Source organism: Pinus tabuliformis, chromosome 5_1 (genome assembly GCF_031772625.1).
Source record: "Pinus tabuliformis cultivar Carrire ecotype Pingquan chromosome 5_1, CPIR1, whole genome shotgun sequence".
Taxonomy (NCBI): domain Eukaryota; kingdom Viridiplantae; phylum Streptophyta; class Pinopsida; order Pinales; family Pinaceae; genus Pinus; species Pinus tabuliformis.
Window position 1 is genome coordinate 476923707 of NC_142305.1, and position 22635 is coordinate 476946341.

Below are 22635 nucleotides of genomic sequence, written 5' to 3' on the forward strand. Positions count from 1 at the left end.
GGCACAACTATATTTCAGTCAGAAAGGAAATAAATCACACATCACCATAATAGACAATGAGATTGGAACTATAATAGCAATCGCTCATTAATTAATAATAAAAAGGAAAAGTTACAACCAAGGTTCTGACGTTGAACCTCTCCTCCGGCTGGGCAAGCAACTATATGTGTCTTGCAATGTATCTCCTCTCCGACAGCATAACCTCTCTATGTTTCATTATCACTCATGATAACCACAACTAACATTTCTCCAAGAACTCAACAACTAGCACTAGCTTGTCTAATGCATGAGGACAAATATTTATAGATGGAGAAGGTAGAAAGATTCGATGAACCAGGACACCCATTGTGGATTGGCATTATCCCGGAAAAGCTACTGTGGATAGTTGTCAAGGATAGATGATGACTCTCGAACTCTATCCACTGGATTTTTCCCTCAAAAGGCTTCGTGATCTGAATGGAAAAAATCATATGGGCGTGCTTTTGGCAAAAATCATTACTAAACTGGGCTGGCGCGGGCGTTGTTCTGTGACAGAGCGCCAGTGGTCGCGCCCTCTTTTGAGGATCTCAGTTATTGGCGCGGGTAATATACTATGGACCTGCGCCAATGGAAAAAGAGAACTTTTCAGGGATAATTTGCAGAAGGTGTTTTCAGGGAACATGAAGTACATACTCAGGGGAACATAATGCAAGTGTTTTTGGGTTATGTCACTGCTCACAGGTCCCGGAATGCGTCCTCCAATGTATGGAAACGGGGCGATAGGGACGGTGACCAACGGTGACAAATTACTGTGTAACAGATGCCCCCTAAAGCATGAAGTCCGAGAGGTAGAGAGAGGGGTGAAATGCTTTACAAGAACACACAAGAACACATATATAGAGCTGCCGCCGAGGATCTGTGTTAAGAGACATGACTGATAGTTCAATTACATGATGTACATGGTATGGTCGCAGCCATCCATAAGAGAGTACATAAATAATCTAGATCCATAGTATGGACGCAGCCATCTGGTTAGGATCAATGAATTGACTTAGGTATGGTCGCAGCCATCCAGTGAATGAGTCAAGTATCAAGAATCACGCCTGGATTACAACAGACACAATCCAGGGTCTTGCGCTCCATCTCGACCTGAACAAGAGTACAAGTTCAAGCATGTGAATATATGAGTTGAAGTCAAACATGCATGAGCATCATCTGATTACCAGTCAATAGTGGAAACTGTTAACAGACGCGAGAGGTACCACCAATAATGACAATGGCCCTCAAGGTACTATAGGTACAATCTACGGCGTGTGAATGAATGATCTGAAGTCGAACACCCATAGAATCATTCGATCGGAGGCCAATGATGAAAACCTCACGTCGAACACGAAGAACCTGCCATTGAGGCATGCAGGCTCCAAGGCACCGGAAAGGAGTCTCTAGATCAATTTCCTGGATAATGAGTTGAAGTCGACAGGAAGTGACCTTGATCGAAGGTGGGCCATAATGTTTCCCACATCATCGACACGAGACAGAGAGATAATGTTGTGAATCAAGATTGTACGAACTATCAGAGGGAGGTTGTTTCTTCGCAGAGGTCAACTTCTCTTGAACATATCGGCGGCACATTAATGGAATCGGCAGTATTTGACATCAATGTATCAAAGGTCATGATGACGAGGCAATGAGTGGATGAGAGGTCAAATAAGGTACCCAAGTCCATGGAAGCAAGTTAAAGATATGAGATGAGGTATCCCCACCCTGGACACGAAAGCAGAAAAGTGCCATGTTCAAGAGCGACATACTGCCGTCACGGTAATAATTATGGTTCAAAAACTATCTTTTCCCCCCCGCCATTTCTGGCGAGTACCCCAGTTATTTTTAACAAGCTTGATGGGGATAGCATATGCTTGCGGTGTGACAAAATCCGATGTCATCAAGTTTTAACGAGTCTGACAAAGGAAGAACTCGGCGTCTTTTCATGTTTAGAGAGTTTGAAAAGACAGCAGAAAAGGAAACTCCAGAGATGTCCTTTTTCGTAAAGTTGTGTCTCTCGGGCCCGAAAAAGTATAAAATAATACCCGAGAGAACCGCCCGATCATTACGATCGAGGAGTACTTTTCATAATTAGTGATTTCGACCTGAAAAAGTAAAAAAGCGGTCAAAATCACGTCGTTTCGGAACCATTAACGAGTTTGAAACGACAAAAACCCGGTAATCTTTTTATGTTTTAACGGTCGACAAAAAGAACTTAAAACGACCGCCCCTTATTAACATTTAACGAGTCAAGAGGAGCGACTCGGCAATCTTTTCCTCTTTAAATGGTCAGAAAAGAGCTGAAAGCAGACCTTAAAGTAACCTTTTCTCGTGTTTTACCGAGCTTGAAAAAGTCAAAAAAGGAGCTCGTTATGCTGCTTGAGTGGCACTAAACCCTGTCAACATTCAAAAAACAGCGTAAAACCCTACTTTGACATAAAAATATTCCACAAAACATTATTTTAATGTATTTTTAAGCCAAAAGAAGTTATAAATAGTGAAATGGTAAAAAATAAAATTACTTTTCACTTTTTACCTTGTGAGTTTACCATTGGAGGGTTTTTGGTGCAAATTTCAACTGCTGATTGCGATCAATCCAGGAGACCATTCGAGCCGCCGTTTGAAACAGGTAAGAGGCCTCATCTTTTGCTCCATTTCTATACCATTTATTTTGTTTTCCTTCCACAGAATGATCCTCTGCAAGGGGGGATTTCAAAAATTAGGGCTGCGCCCATTGGCGCGAGTATCCTTCACGGGTCCATGCCAATGGGCAATTTTCTCTAAAGGAGAAGCGCCATTGGCGCGACTGTTTTGAAAACAGTCGCGCCAATCGCGCGAACCCAATTTTACCCTCTTTTCACCGTTGGATTTGCAATTTTCTTTGATATTTGGTTTCATCATTGATCTATTGATGACATCTTTGGTTTTTGGTTGCAGGTATTGGTCAAAATGTCGATAGAATGGAGAGAAAGGGAACATGAGGCCATAGATGCCATGGCAATGGAAGATGACGCATGCATGGATGCGTTGCGAGATTGTGGCTTGAAAAAATTCTTCCTTACCTCATACCTACGTGCACAGCCCGAGTTACTAAGGTTTATCGTGGATGCCTGGGATATTGAGGATCAGGTATTCCGCCTGAAGGACCAGACATTGGAGTTGGATGTCTCTGATGTCTATTTTATTACTGGATTATCTCGGCGGGGTGCACGGCCCATCTTGTCCGGTAGCAGGCCTTCCGGGGAAAAGATGGGTGAGGTAATGGAAAGGGTTTGTCCTGGGGCCCATTTTGGATCCAATGTCGCCAAGGTAGATATTGTCACTATCCCAGATTTGGTGCTACGAGTGGTACTATTTACTATCACCCGGACGGCTGGGATACAGGCACCCCACGAGGCCAGCAAGAATCTCTTACTGCTGGCAACTGAGTGTCTGCAACCGACACTGTTTGATTGGGCATCGGCAGTGACAACAAATATAAAGAGGCAGCTTACCAAGTGTAAGCGTGATGGAAATAAGCAGTTTGGATATGGATCCATTATAGTGTCGTTTTTCCTGGAGCGGTTACCGATATTCCAGATTTCGGGAGGCATAGTGGCAGACCCAGTGCCACGGGAGCCGAGGTTGGCTCGATGGGCACCACTTATGCCTAGAGGAGGTGGGGGCCAGCAGATGGCCTGGAGGCCCGAGTTCTTCATTTGGCTCCAACACCAGATGATCGTCGTGGAGGACTGGCCCTATGCGGGCACTGATTTCACTGGAGACCCAGACCTCCCGCTACCTGAGGGAGAGGACTGGGACGAGGAGCTAGGTAAGAACCCTTTATGTTTTAATATTTTTACATAATCAAGTTTTTGTAATACATGTCCGTTTCTCACAGCACCTATATGTATGCAGATGTTGGTGCAGAGCGACCAGCCGACTTGCCTCATAACGTGCGGAGAGCACAACCTGCAGCAGACCCTCAGGTGGAGGGTGAGGATGATCTAGTTCAGAACCTTGAGGCCCTTACTCGAGGCATACCAGATTATGGTAGATTGGCCGATGTGCCTAGAGCGTATCAGAGACACACGGTGGGAGTATCTACTCGCGTCCATCGTCTGTTGAGACGTTTGGTGCGGGCGGTGACATGCTATCATGAGCATCACCGTGCTTAGACGCCTAGGTTTCATTTTTGTATATTTTGAGAGACATGTTGTCTGCGGCTGTATGGGACTTGGACATGTATTATTTTTGAGTTATGTAATGCGCGCGGCGCAAACATTATGATACACACGTATATACATATGTTTATGGTTCATTATTGTGTTTTTATGTGCTTGCTTATGGACTGTTCTAGTTACAAATTATGCAAATGTCTATCTAATACATGATTGGCCAATGCATCAGATAATGTGTTTAATTGTCTCGGAACATGTTGATATGTAATAAAATCAAAATGCCTTTCTAACAATCTTACACGTAAATACAATCTTAGAATATGACGGTTTCTGACGGAATATTGCCCGTTGAGCTGGTGGACAACAAGTTGAGAGTCCAGGTTCACTATTAATGCGCGAATACCAAAATTAATTGCTCTAGCAAGTAGCTCGATTACAGCACAGTATTCGGCGACATTGTTAGTAGTACGACCTAAACACACACCCTGGCAATCTATTAGCTCGCTATGAGGATCGTAGATCACCCATGCTGCAGAAGACAAATCACGGGTACTGCGGCAGGCACCATCAGCGAAACCAACATAAGGTGTATCCGGCATCTGCACAAGAAGCGAAAAACACAATAAGTGGTAGCTATGTCTTGAAAACTGACACACACACACGACACACTAAAGTACATGTATGTACACAATAAAATGTACCAGCATCATGCATAGTACTTTTTCAAATAAAGCCCATTTCGGGGCTTCCCAAGAGGGTTACCTTCATAATCAATCAGCTCATAGGCCCCTTTCTGCAAAACTTTCTTAACAATGTAAGGGCCTAGCCACATAGACTCGAGCTTTCCTGCGCCTAGCTTATCTTTTGCTTGATCATAGAGTAGGACCAAGTCTCCCTCAACGAAAGAACGTGGACGGACGGTCTGATCGAAGTGAGTCTTGGTTCGCTTCTTTTGCGTTTCGATGGCCAAAGAGGCCAGGCGACGAGTCTCGTCTAACCATTCTAAGTAAAGAAGGCGTTCTTCTAACGGAGTAGTGTTGGGAAGCAGCTCGACAGCTAATTTCAATGAAGGGATCTCACATTCAATTGGCAGGGTAGCCTCTAGTCCGTAAACTAGTTGAAATGGAGTGAAACCAGTGGCATCCTTTACGGAGGTTCGGTAAGCCCACAAGGCAGGAAATAACATCAAATGCCAGTTAGACTTGTGCACACCAACGATACGTTGAAGCATTGTAACCAAGATTTTATTGACCGCTTCAACTTGACCATTGGACTGAGGGTAGTATGGAGTTGAACTATCGTGTTGCAAGCCTAGCTGGGTTGTTAATTCTAACATCATATGATTACGGAAATGCTTTCCGTGATCAGTGACAATGGCTTGAGGGACGCCGAATCGCGAAATAACATGATTAAATAAAAATTGCGCCGCAGTGTGACCGTCTTCAGTTAATGTAGGCATCGCCTCGGCCCATTTAGTAAAGTAATCGACGGCAACGATGATAAACCCATGCCCCCCGGCCGAGCGAGGGTTACAGGTCATATAATCAATGCCCCATTTTGCAAAAGGGCCAACGGAAACAACAGGGTGCAACGGAGCAGGAGGCGCTCGCATTTTCCGGTGGTATATCTGGCACTCATGACAAGAGCGAACGGCAAGGATGCAATCCTTGAAAATAGAGGGCCAAAAATAGCCAGCACGAAGGATTTTTTGGGCTGTAGCATATCCGGACATATGTCCGCCACAAGCACCGGAGTGGCAGTCATTGAGAACCCGTTCAGCTTCCTCGATAGTAAGACAACGACGGAGAACAGAGTCTGCACCGAGATGATATAATGTATCTCCAATGATACGGTATGGTTGAGATTGATGACGAATCCTTCGCCGAGCGTCTTTAGACACACCCGGGCGAAAGGAGGACGTTTGCAGATAGGTGATTATATCTCCGTACCATGGATCGAGGGTGCTAATGAGGAACAGGGTCTCATCCGGAATTTGATCCTCTACAGGCGAGGTCGAGGAAGAAGATGGCAAAGAGCAAATTAACTCAGCAAACACAAGGGATTTCTTAGACTTGGCAGTGGTAAATTCCAAGTCAAACTCTTGGAGGATAACAATCCACTTTGAGTATTTGCCCCCCAACAACTGGCGTGAAAATATATACGTCATGGGGTTGCAATCAGAAATCACAGTAGTAGTACGCAAAAGAATATAATGACGGAAGCGTTGTACAGCACAAACTACGGCTAATGCCAACTTCTCGACATAAGCATACCGAGTTTCCGTGTCTAATAGGTTGTGGCTGAGATAATAAATAACATGTTCAGTGTTATCATCATCAATTTGGACAAGAACCATGCCGATAGTGGTACCGGCGGCAGCCAAATACAAGGTGTAGTCGCGATAATAATTCGGAGGACGGAGCAATGGAGCAGAAACAAGCAGACTCTTGAGACGCTAAAAAGATTCCTGAGATGTGGCATCCCAACAAAAAGGGACATCACGTTTCAGTAATCGTGTAAAACCTTTGGCCACCTCGGCATAGTTGGGAACAAACCGACGTAAAAAATTGGCTTTTCCCTGCAAACTCTGCAACTGATGCAAAGAAGCGGGAGGAGGGAGATTCACGATAGCCTCGACTTTAAGGGGATCCAAACGAATGCCCTCTCGAGAAATGATGAACCCGAGAAGTTTGCCAGATTCAACATAGAAGACACATTTGTGAGGATTTAGCCTGATTCGGTAGTATCGACAGCGAAGAAAGATTTCGCGAAGGTGTTGAGGGTGGTCTTGACGTTTAGCTGAATGAGCAGGGAGATCATCCAGATAAGGTTGTACAAAATGCCGAATGTCATGAAACGCATAAGACATTGCACGCTGGAAGGTAGCACCGGCATTTTTAAGACCGAAAGGGAGCTTCTTATAGGCAAAAGTCCCCCATGGGCAAATAAAAGCAGTTTTGTGTTGATCAGCGGGAGCAATATTGATCTGGTTATAACCAGAGAAACCGTCCATAAAAGAATACATTTCACTGCCGGCACACTCGTCAATGATCTGATCAATGAATGGTGTGGGAAAATTATCTTTAGGACAGGCTTTGTTTATATCACGATAATCGACACAAACCCGGATTGTACCCTGTTTTTTAGTTACACGTACAATGTTAGAAACCCAGTCTGTAAGAGGAATAGGATAAATAAAACCAGCGTTAAGAAGCTTTTCTACCTCGGCCTTAATCGCTGCAGCCTTTCGGGGGTGTACAGGGCGTAAACGTTGACGAATAGGCTTAGCATCTGGGTACGTGATTATTTCATGCACCACTATACTAGAATCAATGCCGGGCATTTCTTCATAGGACCATGCGAAAACATCACGAAATTCGCGAAAAAGTTTGGAATAAAGTTGAATCTCTTCTGGAGTACAAGTGACTCCAATGTGAAGATGCTCGACTATCCCGGGTTTTACAGAGATGTCGATGGGTTGGGTTCGCGTAATGTTCGACATATTCCCTTCAGAAAAAACCTGATCAAGTTGAACAGGCGTTTGAAGGATTTGTGATGGGAGACAAGGAGAAAACCGTGCGAGGCATGTCAGAAAATGCTGCAGGGCAGGGAGAAATGAGGAACGATGGTGAGAATCATGCCAAGGAGGTTCCTTCAGAGACATGGTTTCAATAATGGCTTCGTCGGAGAGGAATGTTTCTCCTAGGGAATCCGAAGAAGCCTCGTCGAGAAGCCCGGAGGATGGAGTAAGTGTAGAAGAGGGAGCCGAGGCAGCAATGATTTCAACATAATTAAGCTCGGCAGGACTCAACGGCATCCGGTCGCCCCAGGAATATACTTGGTCTGTGGGAGGTATGAACCACGGATCAGAGCCAGTAGTGATCATATTGACAGAGGCGATATTTAGAGGAGGGAGTGGAAAAACACCCATAAGATTGGGATCTTTGAAAAGTCCAGCTCCCAAACTCTTAGGTAATTTGGAGGTATGCTCCACAAACGGGATGGTGCCTTCGGAAGAAGAAGCAAAAAAGGAGAGCTGGTCAACGGTAACGATCTTCCCTTGATGAGGGAAACGGATGATTCGGAAGAATGATGAAGCAACAGCTTGCATCGCGTATATCCAGCTACGTCCGAGAAGGAGGTTGTAGGTTAGAGTAGCATCAACGACTTCAACTTCCATCTCGACCGTCTTCCCCTCCAAAGAGATTGGTAAACGTTGGAGTATACCATAAGGACGGGACGCTCTTCCATCGAAAGCTTCCAAGGTAGTGGGAGACTGACTCAACGTTGGAGATCCAATAGCTTTCCAACAGGCAACAGACATGATGCAAGTTGAGGCACCTTCATCAATAACTGTACGGTGAATCGTCTTGGAATCAATAATTACCTGTATGAGGAAGGCGATTTGGGGAGGCAGTCTCTGAGTGTGGCGTTCTAAGTCAAAATTTATTAAATCTGAATCCGACGGGTCTATGCCACCAATGGAAGATAGCATGGACTTCCTCTAAGAAGGGCAGCTCTGGAGAACCTCTAAAGCGGACATAGCCGATGGAGTCTGTGCTAAGTCCTCAACGATGTTGTAGTGCTGTGCAGCACGAGCATTCGGATTGTACGAGGATTTCCGAAGTACTACTTTTGGAGGGGGTCGAAGAGGCGTTTCAGTGGTAGGTCTCTCGATGTGGAGTGGACCTGAACTGAACGGAGGAGCACTCGAGGGAACCTCAGGCTCCTTCCCAGCAGATGACGGATAATCTTTCGTTCGAGTACTGATATTAATGGGTATTGTACCAGCCATAAACACTTGAGAACCAAAGGAAGAGGGAGGCTGAGTAGGGTCAGCCACCATTTGAGTTTTTTGAGTGTGTTGGGTGGGAAAGGGCTCTTTGAGCACCGCAGGAGTCCCAGGGGCGCCTTTCAACAAACGACTAACTTCGGACCGCCTCGGGCAATCCTTGGTATAGTGATCCTCATCGCAGATAAAACAAGGATACTTGGGTTTGCGTTTAGTGCCGTCCTCAGGTTGAGGTTTTGGGGCTTCCTGTTTGGGTTGTTCTGGCTTATTTTTCGCTTTCCCTTTTTTCTTCTCTTTCGAGGCCTTGTTTGCCGTATTAGATTGGACGACATTAACCTCAGAAGTAACATTTGAACCAGGTGATGCCTGGGAAGGTTGTCCATTCGAAGCAGATGGTTTTTGCTTCGCAGGGTTCGCGGGATTTTTCTTTGAGGATGAATTAACCGAACCAATGATACCGTCAACAGTGGGTGTTGGCGGGGCTTTAGACGTTCCTAGTCTTGGGACATCAGGCAAATAATCATATAATGTACCTGACTGAGAATAAACCAAGTCAAGGTACTGAGCTCGAGCAATAGCTTGCTCTTCAGTGACACAGGCTCCCATGGCGATATCCCGAGCTATTGGAGGCACGAACGAAGTCGTAAACCAATCGGTAAGAAGATGGTCGGGAATCCAAAATTTGATCATACGCCTACGCCATCTCCATTCATGGATATGATCAGAGATATGCGTAGCCGTCGTTTGTCTTAACGAAGTGAGTAGGTGTGTACCCGTTTCGTATCGAATGGGTAACTGGAAATGAGTGAGAAATGCCATAGCCAAAGAATTGAAATCCTGAAAGGACCCGCGATGAAGTTCGATATACCACTTAGCGGCAGAGCCAGTGAGAGTCCTTTGAAAAAGGCGAAGCCGAATTGAATCGTCAAGCCATGAATTAGATGAACACCACAAATGATAAGTCATAACATGGGCTTGTGGGTCTTCATTGGCTTTACCCTCGAATTTTGGACAGTCACCAGGTATTTTAGTTGGAACTGGAGGCCAATAAGGATTATGAAGAATAGGATCATTGGTTAATTTGGATACATCTAGTAATTCTAAAGTCGCTAAGAATGGTAATTGAGGATTGAAAGACATCTGGGGCTGCTGGTAGGGTGGAGCACCAGGGTTCCAACCAGGTGGTGGTTGCCCCCATGGATTTTGTCCGGACGGATTTGGCCCCATAGTGTATTGGCCATAGGGATTTGTATATTGCCCCCCAGCATAAGGATTACCAAACGATGCTGCAGATGCGCCATATGGCTGTTGATAGGTTTGCGAGGGATTCGCTTGCAGTTGTTGGTAGTTCTGGTATGGGGCAAACGAAGGTTGTCCTTGAGGTTGTTGGTAGCCATACGGAGGTGGGGCTCCAAATTGGGTTTGAGGACCAGGCTGGGTTGGATAAAAAGTTTGTGATTGAGACCCAGCCTGCATTTGAAAACCAGATGGGTATTGGGGTCCTGTTTGGGGCCACGGACCGGATTGAGCCGCGCCAGTAGGCTGTCCGATAGGTTGAGCTATCTGGCCAGAAGGAAAACCTTGTTGATACTGAGGTTGGCCGACCTGTCCAGAAGGTTGTACCTGCTGATACTGAGGTTGGCCTACCGGTTGGGATTGGAACTGTTGTTGCGCAGATGAAGGTTGTCCTAACAGGCTAGATGGCTGAGAAGGCTGGGCAGTTGGTTGGCCCAACTGTGTTTGAGGCTGACCAGCTTGCCCAGAGGATTGTGAATACTGGACAGTAGGTTGACCAACTGGTTGAGTAACTTGTCCAGACATTGGACTATACTGGACATTGGATTGGTTTGGGTTAATAGTTTGTTGACCAATTTGTCCAATGGGATAACCTTGCTGGATACCAGGTTGGGCTTGTTGAAAAGACGATTGACCTGAGTTACCAGAAGGTTGGATATAAGAAGAAGAAAAGGGAGCACTAGCAGCGAAAGGGTTTCCATGAAAGGATTGCCCTGGTTGGTCTTGGGGGAGTTGTCTTGGAGATTGCGCAGATGAAACTTGACCACCATGGAAAGAGGTGGAGGTCCAATCAATTGACAATGGCACTGATACCTCAACAACCGGTTGAGATGACAAATATGGATCATATGGCCCCTGTATTGGGACACTCGTCATGGGATCAAAGACTCCAAACAAAGAAGCCGAGGGACGACTAGAAATAGGAGTCGAAGAGGCTGCACAAACCGTTGGAGCGGTTGTGACTGAGGTAACAGATGGACTGCGACTTTGCGGAGTAAAAGGCTCCGTAGTAGGAAAAGTGTGTGATGACCAAACGGGACCCGTGAACGGAGTTCCAGACGGCATAGTATCTCTTAAAGCTTTATAGCCTGGTGGTAAATTTGTAGTAGTAGGTGTACTACTATCATGTATAGGGTCCGTTGAGGTGGGAATTTCACCGCTCGTCGCAACGGACTCATCGGTCGTTGTAGGGGACAAATCATCCATGTCAGATGAAGCAGGTGGGACTGACACACGAGGAGAGGTATAGTCCCAAAAAGGGACACCGTCCTCAAAAGGTTCCCACGTAGGGTTCCAATGAGACTGGTAAGTCTCGTCACCTGGGGCACGAGAACTAAGTGGTTGTATACTCAGAACCACAGGAAGACTCACAACCGGTGTCTCGGTAGAAGACGAAACTGGTAATTCCGCCAGGATGAAACTTCACAAACTTAAGGAGTCTACCGAGACAACCCCTACTCAAACCGACACAAACAAAATCTAATTGGGTAGATGTTATCGTGGCCAATAAATTTTAAGACACTGAACTTAACCTTTTCATTTTTTAAGAGTCGAGAAAAGGATAAAAGATGACTCTAGTCTCCTTCGAATGTTTAATGAGCACGAAGTGACAAGACGCTCACAGGCACCTTTTCTTTTAGGGAGTCCGAAAAGGATCAAAAGTGACTACTCTGGAGACTCTAGGTAAAAGGTTTACCAAACAATCCGTAAAACTGCTTATACACCTCGGCAATCAGATGAAAACCAAGGACTTCCCGTACTGCAGTCAATCTTCCCGAATGTTGTGTTCAGTGCATTACGGCTTGTAAGGTGGCAGACTCAGCTTCCTATGGATAAAGGATAATAGCCTAGTGGGGTCTCCCGTATATACGCGACGGTACGTGGGAGCTCAGTCCGTATTGGCACCTATCGTTTCACTGTGGAGGAATCACCTAACCACTCGACGATAAACTACCAGGTTTAAAGACGCCGGAACACGTCTCCAACCTAGACCTCTAGAGTATTTGCGTTATGTTCCAATGCGTTGTTATATTCATTGAGTTTATTTTTAAAGTTTATCTTCGATTATGTTTCAGTTCTTTGGTCCTACCGTATGTGATATCTCAAAAACTTATTAAATGCAAACTATATGCCAAAACTATATCATTTGATTCGATGAATTCTATCTACAGGAGGGTTGAGATCTTTACACAAATGAAATGATCACTCAGCAAACAACAAAGATCCTAATGCAGCTAATAACAAGAAATGAAATTTTTTCTTTTTCTTTTTAATAGCAACAAATAACAATAAACGCTAACTAATATGATGCAAAAGATATTTTGTTTTTCTTTCCTTTAAGATGGCATGATGCATTTACACAAATCTTAAGAGATATACACAATCCAAGTTCACTCAATGAAATAGAACCAATTCTGAAACACCAAAATGAACTATGCAAGCAAGGAAAAACACAAAGACTTTCAATGAACCATGTAATCTAAGTTCGAATGAAGTCAAGTAAAATCCAAAGAGGCTAGAGGTGAATCACTCAGAGCATAGAAGATCAAGCTTTAACAAATCACTGGATAGGTGTGGAACACAACCAACAAGTTGACTGGATAATCAAGAGACCGAAACTTCCCACAGAAGGCTAGACATGCAAAGTCACTAGATGTTCTAGGGCTGAGACGAAAATCAATAGAAATAAGCAAACAGCTGCAGGATAAAGGCTAAAACCAGTCAAGCAGAGGTTCAACACACTTCCAAAGGCTGTAAGAGATATAAAAAGAGGCTGAAAGAGCTTTCCACACACCCACAGGCAAAATTTACAGGGCTGGTGCGACTGTTAGCCTGCAACTTGCGCTACCAAAGGATTGGCGCGAGTTGCTTTTGAGCAACATGCGCCAACTGGCGCGACTGTCAGAGTAATAACCGCGCCAATTAAGCTTGCCGGCTAGAAAAATAAATAACACGACCTCAGGTCGGGCTGACAGTGCTCAGATGGATCAAACAGTAAAGAATAAACTCAGAACTGACCCAGGAAGCTCATTCACTCAAGCAAGCAAGAGAAAATTAACATGCAAGACAAACTCCAAATAGCTTCTCCCCAGCGGAGTCGCCAAATTGTTGGATAGGTAAATCCCCTCTGCGGACAGAGGCGATCCCACTAGTCTAAAACAGAACTAGCCACAATCAAACCACGCTGCCACGCAAGTTCCTAGTTATGCATCAAAGGTGAATTAAGAAGACCAACCTGGAATCCAACGCTATGATCGAAGCAGAGTTGATATTCCTGCTCCCTCGCTCCAGCAGATCATAAACGGACACCTGCACATGCAAAGGAAGAAACAGATATCAGCATAAAATCCACCAAGGCACAACTATATTTCAGTCAGAAAGGAAATAAATCACACATCACCATAATAGACAATGAGATTGGAACTATAATAGCAGTCACTCATTAATTAATAATAAAAAGGAAAAGTTACAACCAAGGTTCTGACGTTGAACCTCTCCTCCGGCTGGGCGAGCAACTATATGTGTCTTGCAATGTATCTCCTCTCCGGCAGCATAACCTCTCTATGTTTCATTATCACTCATGATAACCACAACTAACATTTCTCCAAGAACTCAACAACTAGCACTAGCTTGTCTAATGCATGAGGAAAAATATTTATAGATGGAGAAGGTAGAAAGATTCGATGAACCAGGACACCCATTGTGGATTGGCATTATCCCGGAAAAGCTACTGTGGATAGTTGTTAAGGATAGATGATGACTCTCGAACTCTATCCACTGGATTTTTCCCTCAAAAGGCTTCGTGATCTGAATGGAAAAAATCATATGGGCGTGCTTTTGGCAAAAATCATTACTAAACTGGGCTGGCGCGGGCGTTGTTCTGTGACAGAGCGCCAGTGGTCGCGCCCTCTTTTGAGGATCTCAGTTATTGGCGCGGGTAATATACTATGGACCTGCGCCAATGGAAAAAGAGCACTTTTCAGGGATAATTTGCAGAAGGTGTTTTCAGGGAACATGAAGTACATACTCAGGGGAACATAATGCAAGTGTTTTTGGGTTATGTCACTGCTCACAGGTCCCGGAATGCGTCCTCCAATGTATGGAAACGGGGCGATAGGGACGGTGACCAACGGTGACAAATTACTGTGTAACACCTTAGTTTCTGGTACACCCCAGCAACCAGTCCAGTCTAACATTCAAACTTCTGTACCTTCGGTAGTTTCTCAGTCTGGGCCTAGTGCGCCTTGTACTCCACCTCAAACGACTGCTACAACTGCCACAACATCTGTTCAATCTACCCCACCTACTTCTGGAGTATCGATAGCTCCGGTTTCTACTGTTCCTGTATCTACTCCTCAGACTTCTTTACCACTGTCTGGATCTACGATTCAAACTTCGGTTCAGATGCCTGTAGGACAACCTGGTTTAAGTACGGTTGTCACAAGTCAACCACAATTTACTTATCAAGCGTACCAGGGATAGTACCAATTCGGTCCTTCTGTGCAGCAGCCAGTCTATCAGTATCAACCGTACCCTGGGTACACTTATCAACAACCTCAACAACCCCAGTATGGTCCGGTTAATCCTGGTTTTCTGGGAGGATACAATATCCCGAACGCAATTCCTATTCCTAGTTATCCCAGATATCCTCCTCCTAGGGCTGGTCTCATGACCCAGAGTTTTAGGGATCCTAATCGGCAGTTACCGTTTATTGCAACTTTGGACTTGCCTGACTTATTGCGCCTAACGAACGACCCCATTAATTATCTTCCGTTTTGGCCGCCAATGCCGAATAAGTTGCCCAGTCACATTCCCAAGTTTGAAGGTAAATCAGGAGAGGACCCGTCGAACCATGTGATGACTTACCACCTCTGGTGTGCGTCTAACTCCATTTCAGATGATTCAATCCGTCTTAGACTTTTCCAGCGCACTCTAATTGGTCTCGCGGCCAAGTGGTACATTGAGTTACCGCGAGGCACTTTTTATAATTTTAGTCAGTTAGCTAACTCGTTTTTAACTCATTTTCAGTTGCCATTCCGATATGACAATGGCATGGAATTGTTAACTTCGCTAAAACAATCGACATCCACTTACATTTCAGATCATATTCATGAGTGGAGACGTCGACGACGTTTAGTGAAGGTATTTATTCCGGATCAGATTTTGGCCAAGTGGTTTTTAAAATCTTTGTTGCCAAAGATCACTGAAGATGTTGCTAAAGCCGGAGTTGTTACTGAGGAGCAAGTAATTTCTCAAGCACAGTACCTTGACTTGGTCTATACTCAGTCAGGTACATTACACGAAAAAATCCCCGATCTTCCCAAGCAAAATCAAATCACTCCAGCTCCTTCGGGATCTCATGCCACCGATGGTATGATTGGCATGGTTAACATTAAAAGTAAGAAGAAATCTTCCAAGAATTCTTCTCCTATCATAACCTTGCTTGATTCCCCAACAGGAGATTCTTCTGCAGAGATTTCCGCCGATATTCACGTTGTAGAGTCATCTACAGCTAAATCAAAATCCGGTGGGAAGAAGAAAGGAAAGAAGAAGAATAAAACGGACAAAATTTCAAAGGAGAAACCTGAAAAGGCGGAATCCAATGATAAAAAGCGCAAACCTCGTTATCCTTGTCTCATTTGTGATGATGAACATTTTACAAGAGACTACCCTCATCGAGCAGAGGTTGCGAAGATTGTCAAGGGTTCCCAAACTCTTGCTGTTTTGAAGGATCCTTTTCCGGCTCAAGGCAGTAAGATGATAGGTTCATCTTTGAGTGCCAATGAAGAACCCATACTGATGATGTCCCATGTTAGGATTGCGACTCGATCGCAAGATTATGGTAGTAAAAGTCCTGTTGATGGTAAAGAAGCAGAATCTTCTCATTCTAATCCATCAACCTCAACTCCCAGTTCTGATCCACTACAGATCGAGAAACCTAATCCAGACTTGGTAATCAAACCGCCCGCCAAGGGTATACTTCGAAAGTCAGCTTTCAATCCACATGCGAGAGTGGCCCAGAATTATAACATTGTTGAGGATTTAGCTGTTTCACCCTCAGCAATGTCGGCTTTGGAAGTGCTGCAATCATGTCCAGCACAACGTAAATTACTTTTGTCGGCTATAGGAGCTGTTGATGTTCAGGACCCGAACCTAATAATTTTTGATCTAGAAAATAGTACACCGCATTTGCCTCATCAAATGGCTTTCCAGATACCAGTGATAGTAAAAAACAGGCCTATTCATCGGACTGTAATTGATGAGGGAGCCTCAACATGTATTATGTCGATACAGTGTTGGAGATCGCTTGGTTCTCCTTCGCTAAATCAATCCCCGATGATTCTAAAGGCCTTTGATGGCCGTGGGTTCCATCCTTTTGGCATTCTACAGGATTTGCCTATAGGGGTTGAAGGAAAAACCGTTAGTCTAGATGTGGAGGTGGTTGATGCCCCACTAGATTACAACCTTCTCTTGGGTCGAAGTTGGTCTTACGCTATGACAGCGGTTGTTTCATCGGTCTTTCGAGTAATAAAGTTTCCACATAATGGAAAGATCGTAACAATAGACCAGCTGGCTTACTTTTCATCTGACCCAGCCTCTTCTGAGAGTATTCAGCATGTCGGTAAAACGACTATCCCATATAAGGATGTTGGAGTAGGATTAGTTAAAGATGTCGGTTTACTGGGAACTTTTCCTTTTCCTCCGATCAACGCATCGTCTTCATTTGCAACCATTCATATGATTACATCAGACACCATTGTTTATGATGATCCTTGGATCATTCCTTCTGAATCTGAGATAGACTCATTTGGTAATGCCATGCCTTTGAGTCCATATGAAATTGCCTATGAAGCCGTGCAGTCTTTTGCCGACCCATCTTCAACCGAAATTGACTTCATGAATGTGGTCCATGAGGAATCACTTTTCACATCAAACTCGGATTTAATCACGTTTTCTGAACTTGTTCACTCTGACGATCAAATTCGCGAAATCCTATGTGTAGATGATTTACCATGGGAAGATCTCCATCACAGATCTTCGTTTTTACCTGAGAATGATCGTTTTGAAAATGATTTCTCATCAATTTTTACAACTGAATATGTCAAGGAACCTCAGAATCCAATGAAACATCCTGATTCCAAGTTAAATTTGGGAAACATCTCTCGAACTATCCCTATTGACATTTCGGTTAAGCCCGGAATTGTTGAGAACATTCATATAGGTGCCTCATGTAAAGATGACGAAATTCAGATATATAAGGCCCTATTTCAAGAATTCCGCGACGTGTTTGCCTGGTCCTATGAGGAAATGCCAGGAATTGATCCCGCGATTGTTGTTCATGAGATCAAGACTTACCCGGACGCTAAACCCGTCTGGCAATGTTTGCGTCAGATTCACCCACGAAAAGCTGCTGCAATTAAAGCAGAAGTTGAAAAACTATTGAAAGCAGGTTTCATTTATCCGATCCCGTTAACGGATTGGGTATCGAATATTATTTCGGTTAACAAAAAACAGGGAACAATAAGAATATGCATCGACTATAGGGACATTAATCGAGCCTGTCCAAAGGACAATTACCCAACTCCCTATATCGATCAAATCATTGATGATTGTGCCGGCAGCGAAATATTCGCCTTCGTGGACGGTTTTTCCGGATACAATCAAATCAATATTCTACCTGCCGATCAACCAAAAATGGCTTTCATTTGTCCATGGGGGACATTTTCTTATTGCAAGTTACCTTTTGGGCTTAAGAATGCCGGAGAAACTTTTCAAAGGGCGATGTCATATGAGTTTCATGACATCAAGCACATTGTGCAACCCTATCTCGATGACTTGCCTGCTAATTCATTACATCGAGCTGATCACCTCGTCCATTTACGAGCAATCTTTATGAGGTGTAGGCATTATCGGATTCGGTTGAACCCACACAAATGTGTCTTCTGTATAGAAACGGGTCGATTGCTGGAATTTGTAGTTTCGAAAGCCGGCATTTGCATTGATCCCTCGAAGGTCGAAGCTATCATCAAATTGCCTCCTCCTTCGAGTCTTCTCCAACTCCAAAGTTTGCAGGGGAAAGCAAACTTTTTACGACGATTCATTCCTAACTACGCCGAGGTTACAAAGGGTTTTACCCGGTTGTTGAAACAGAATACTCCATTCTATTGGGACGAGATAGCTCAGAAATCTTTTGATGCACTCAAACACGCGTTGACCCATGCACCGTTGTTGCATCCTCCCAACTACAACCAGGATTACTTCTTGTATCTCGCCGCCTCTCATTCCACCATTGGAATGGTCTTAGTTTAGGAAGATGAATTCGGAACGGAACATGTGATATATTACCTTAGTCGAACTTTAAATCCAACTGAGCTCAAATACTCACATGTGGAGAAATTGGCATTGGCAGCCGTTCAAGTTGTCCAACGTTTTCGTCACTACATTTTACTACGTAAAACTGCGATAATTTCAGATTGCAACCCTATGATCTACATTTTGACCAAGAAATTGCTAGGGGGCAAGTACTCTAAATGGATTGTTATCCTGCAGGAGTTCGACTTGGAATTCGAGAAATCCAAGTCTAAGAAATTTTTAGTTTTTGCGAAGTTAATGTGTGACTTCCCGTGTGCTGACACGGAAACTGTGGCGGAGGAGCCCATTGCGGATGAATCCTTGTTTCTAATCAGCACTTTAGATCCGTGGTATGGGGATATCATCGTTTATCTCCAGACCCAATCCTTTCGGCCAGAAATTTCAAGGTCAGAACATCAAAAAATTCGATTCCAGTCCCAACAATTCAGGATTATTGGAGATACTCTTTATCGCCGTGGGGCGGACTCTGTTTTTCGACGTTGCTTAACTCACGAGGAAGCTGAAAGGGTTCTAAATGACTGTCACTCTAGAGCGTGTGGCGGTCATATGTCTAGGTATGCCACAACCCAAAAGATATTGCGCGTTGGCTACTTCTGGCCGTATTTATGTAAAGATTGTATTACGGTGGTCCGAAAATGCCACAATTGCCAAATTTTTTATCATAAGATGCGCACTCCACCTGCTCCTCTCCACCCTATAATTGCCGTTGGTCCTTTTTCCAAATGGGGTATCGATTTTATTACATGTAGCCCTCACTCGGCCGGGGGGCATGTGTATATCATCCTTGCGGTAGATTATTTTACTAAGTGGGCCGAGGCGATGCCTACATTTGAGGCAGACGGCAAGACAACTGCAATTTTCGTGTTCAATCATATAATTGCTAGGTTTGGTGTCCCACAAGCGATAATCACTGATCATGGGCATCGTTTTCGAAACGTTATGATGACCGAACTTACAGGCCAGCTTGGTTTACGTCACGATAGTTCAACCCCTTATTATCCACAAGCGATGGTCTGGTTGAATCCATCAACAAAGTTTTAATTATCATGATCCGACGAATCATTGGGATTCAGCGGTCGAATTGGCATAACATGCTATTTTCAGCGCTTTGGACGTACCGAACTTCAGTAAAAACATCAACAGGATTCACTCCTTTCCAACTAGTCTATGGTTTGGAAGCTGTGTTACCCATTGAATGCAAAATCCCGTCACTGCAAATGGCCATCGAGTTACTTCCAGCCACTTCCGAAGAGGAAAAGCGTTTGTTATACTTGGCTCAATTAGATGAGAATCGACGCAATGCTGCATTGGCAATTGAGACTCATGCAAAACGCATGAAAGCTCAGTATGATCGAAATGTGACCCCTCGAAATTTTTTGGAAGGAGATCTAGTCTTAGTTTACGATCAAGCTAATGATAAATTAGGCGCTGGAAAATTCATTCCTATGTGGCATGGTCCCTATGTTGTCAAGCGAAAGCTAGCCAAAGGGGCCTATGAATTGGTAGACTTTGACGGGGACTCTTTGGGTAAACCCAGAAATGGCCTTTACTTGAAGAGGTATTATGCTTAAAAGAATGGGTATGGAGATTTTTAGTTAGGATAGTTTTTCTTTCTAGCTGGTGTGTTTTAGTTTAAACAGTGTGCTTAGCTTAGAGAGCGTTTTTTTCGTCATTATTCCTGCTTATCCTGGTTTTACTCTTGATATTGCAGATGTCGATGCATCTCCAAACATACATTGGTTTTGCTGATGGTGCTTGTCGTAATACACGGAACATCTCTTCTGCAACTTGGGTTATCTATTCGCCCTCTGATGAGTTAGTATCTATGCATGGGGTAAGCCTCAGTCAAACAACGAACAACATTGCCGAGTATAGTGCAATGATTGAGTTATTATCTGAATCTATTTCATTTGGGATTCGGAGCTTGATAGTGAGGTTAGATTCTGAACTCGTTGTATTACAGCTTAATAGAGTGTATGCCATTAGAAATCCAGTGTTATTAAGATTATTTTTGAGAGTGCGTCTCTTGGAACGTGAATTTAATTATATTGAATATCAGCATATTCCAAGATCTTTAAATACATTGGTAGATGCAATTGCTTCTCGAATGTTAAATAGACATTTGCAATAATCATACATGTAAATTTAAAACCATTCCATAACATGATTTACAAGATAAGCCGGTAATAGTGATATATATATAGGAGTGTGTCAAAAAATACATCATCCTCGATCATAGGTTGAAAAACACCTTATGATCGGAAAAAATGATAAGTACAAAAAAACAAAATGTCACATGTGCCCACAATAGGCGATCATCCTATCACTGGTGATGATCTCTATAAGAAACCACTACACAGGCCACCTTGCAAAGGAACCTCCTAAAAGGTCCCGGGACCCCAATCACATAGCGCTGAAGTCGACGAGGAATGTCATCTATAGTGGTCTCAGGAATATCTCCTGTCAAGCGCTCGAGATGACCCTCCAACTCGGCCAAAACCTCTGTTGATTCGTCCTGTGGGGCTGGCGCGGGTGCAACTGGTTGCTTCCTCTCGTAAGGCCGGAGAGCGACTGGTCGTTGTGGACCCACATCTGCATTTGAAGTTTTTTACTATCAGTTTTGAGACGATGGAAAAATAACAAAAAATTAAAATAGGAAAAATGTTGAAAAGGATTTTACCTGAGTCATCCCACTACTCTCTTGGTGGAAGAGCCATGTCTGGGTCACCACGAAAATCTATCCCAGCGTAAGGGAAGTCCTGAATAGAAAAAACCTAGTTTTCCAGCCATTGGAAATACTCAGGTTTGAATCGAGCAACCTCTGTCCTCTCGTCCGGGTGACAGGCCATGACTGCGACCCATCGCATCAGTTTGGGCTCTCGAGGAAGCCCAGCTCCAACAGTAAGGTGCTGTGGGATCAACATAGGAACCCTCTCCATGCCAAAACTCACGACCAAAGCCCCATAACCAAAGGTCTTTAGTCATCCGTTCTTGGCCCTGGTCAGTTGGCCTTTTACATTGGCCAACACAGCATCGCACCAGTTGAAGATGGTGCCTCAAAAGCAATCAACTGCCATACGCATCTAGGATTCGGTGGCAATATGTAATGCGGCAGCGCCGCAAAGTCTGGTGACAGTAAACGCAATCACCATGAGTTCAGGACGGGATATGGTCTTTATGTCTATCCCTTTGTCTCTAGCCTGGCTGTTGCAGTACTCTCGCCTGAGGCTATCGACAGACTGGCCACCTGGCCTAGCCCCGAGCAAAGTCAAGTCTTCGCCTCTCTTAGGCAAACCAGTCAAGAAATATATGTCCGCCAACTCGATTTCGAGCTAGTGGTCGCCAATGAAGAAGCACTAGTCCTGTATGCTCCATCTGTCAACCAGCCACTGTAAGAAATCCACCTAAGCCCTCATGCCAGGAATGGCCCAGAATTTGTACAAGCTGCACGCCCTCAAAGCATCAAGTGAAGGCTGATAATTCCATGCGGCAGCATCCACGTCCTCATGCTCTCGTTCACGCCAATCTAGCATGATGTACTCTCTGCATCAAGTATAAGGATAAATTAAATTGATAGAAATTATTTTGATTGGTCCATTTTTGAGAATTTTTGGGTTAAAAAACCTTGCGGCGGGGACCACACCCTCCGAGTTAGACACAGTGCGTGGGACCGCACTTTGTCTACACAGAAGGTGCGGACCCCGAGCTTTTTCCCAATGGAGAAAAAGTTGAGGTCCGCAGGCCAGCAGTGGTAAACCTGCGGGCCCCCGCGCGCGGGTTTTATGCCTAAAAACCCTCCCAAAAATGAAATAAATGACTAAAACAAGAAATGAAACGATTAAAAATGAAGGGTGGGATGATGTGGATTACATGGAGAAGACGGCGTTCGATTCCGATGGTTGTATTTTCTGCAATCTTCACAGGGAAGGTTTTTGAGCAAAAGCACTATTTTCTCACCCAAACTCAAATGGTAAAAATGAATTGACAAAGGCCCTT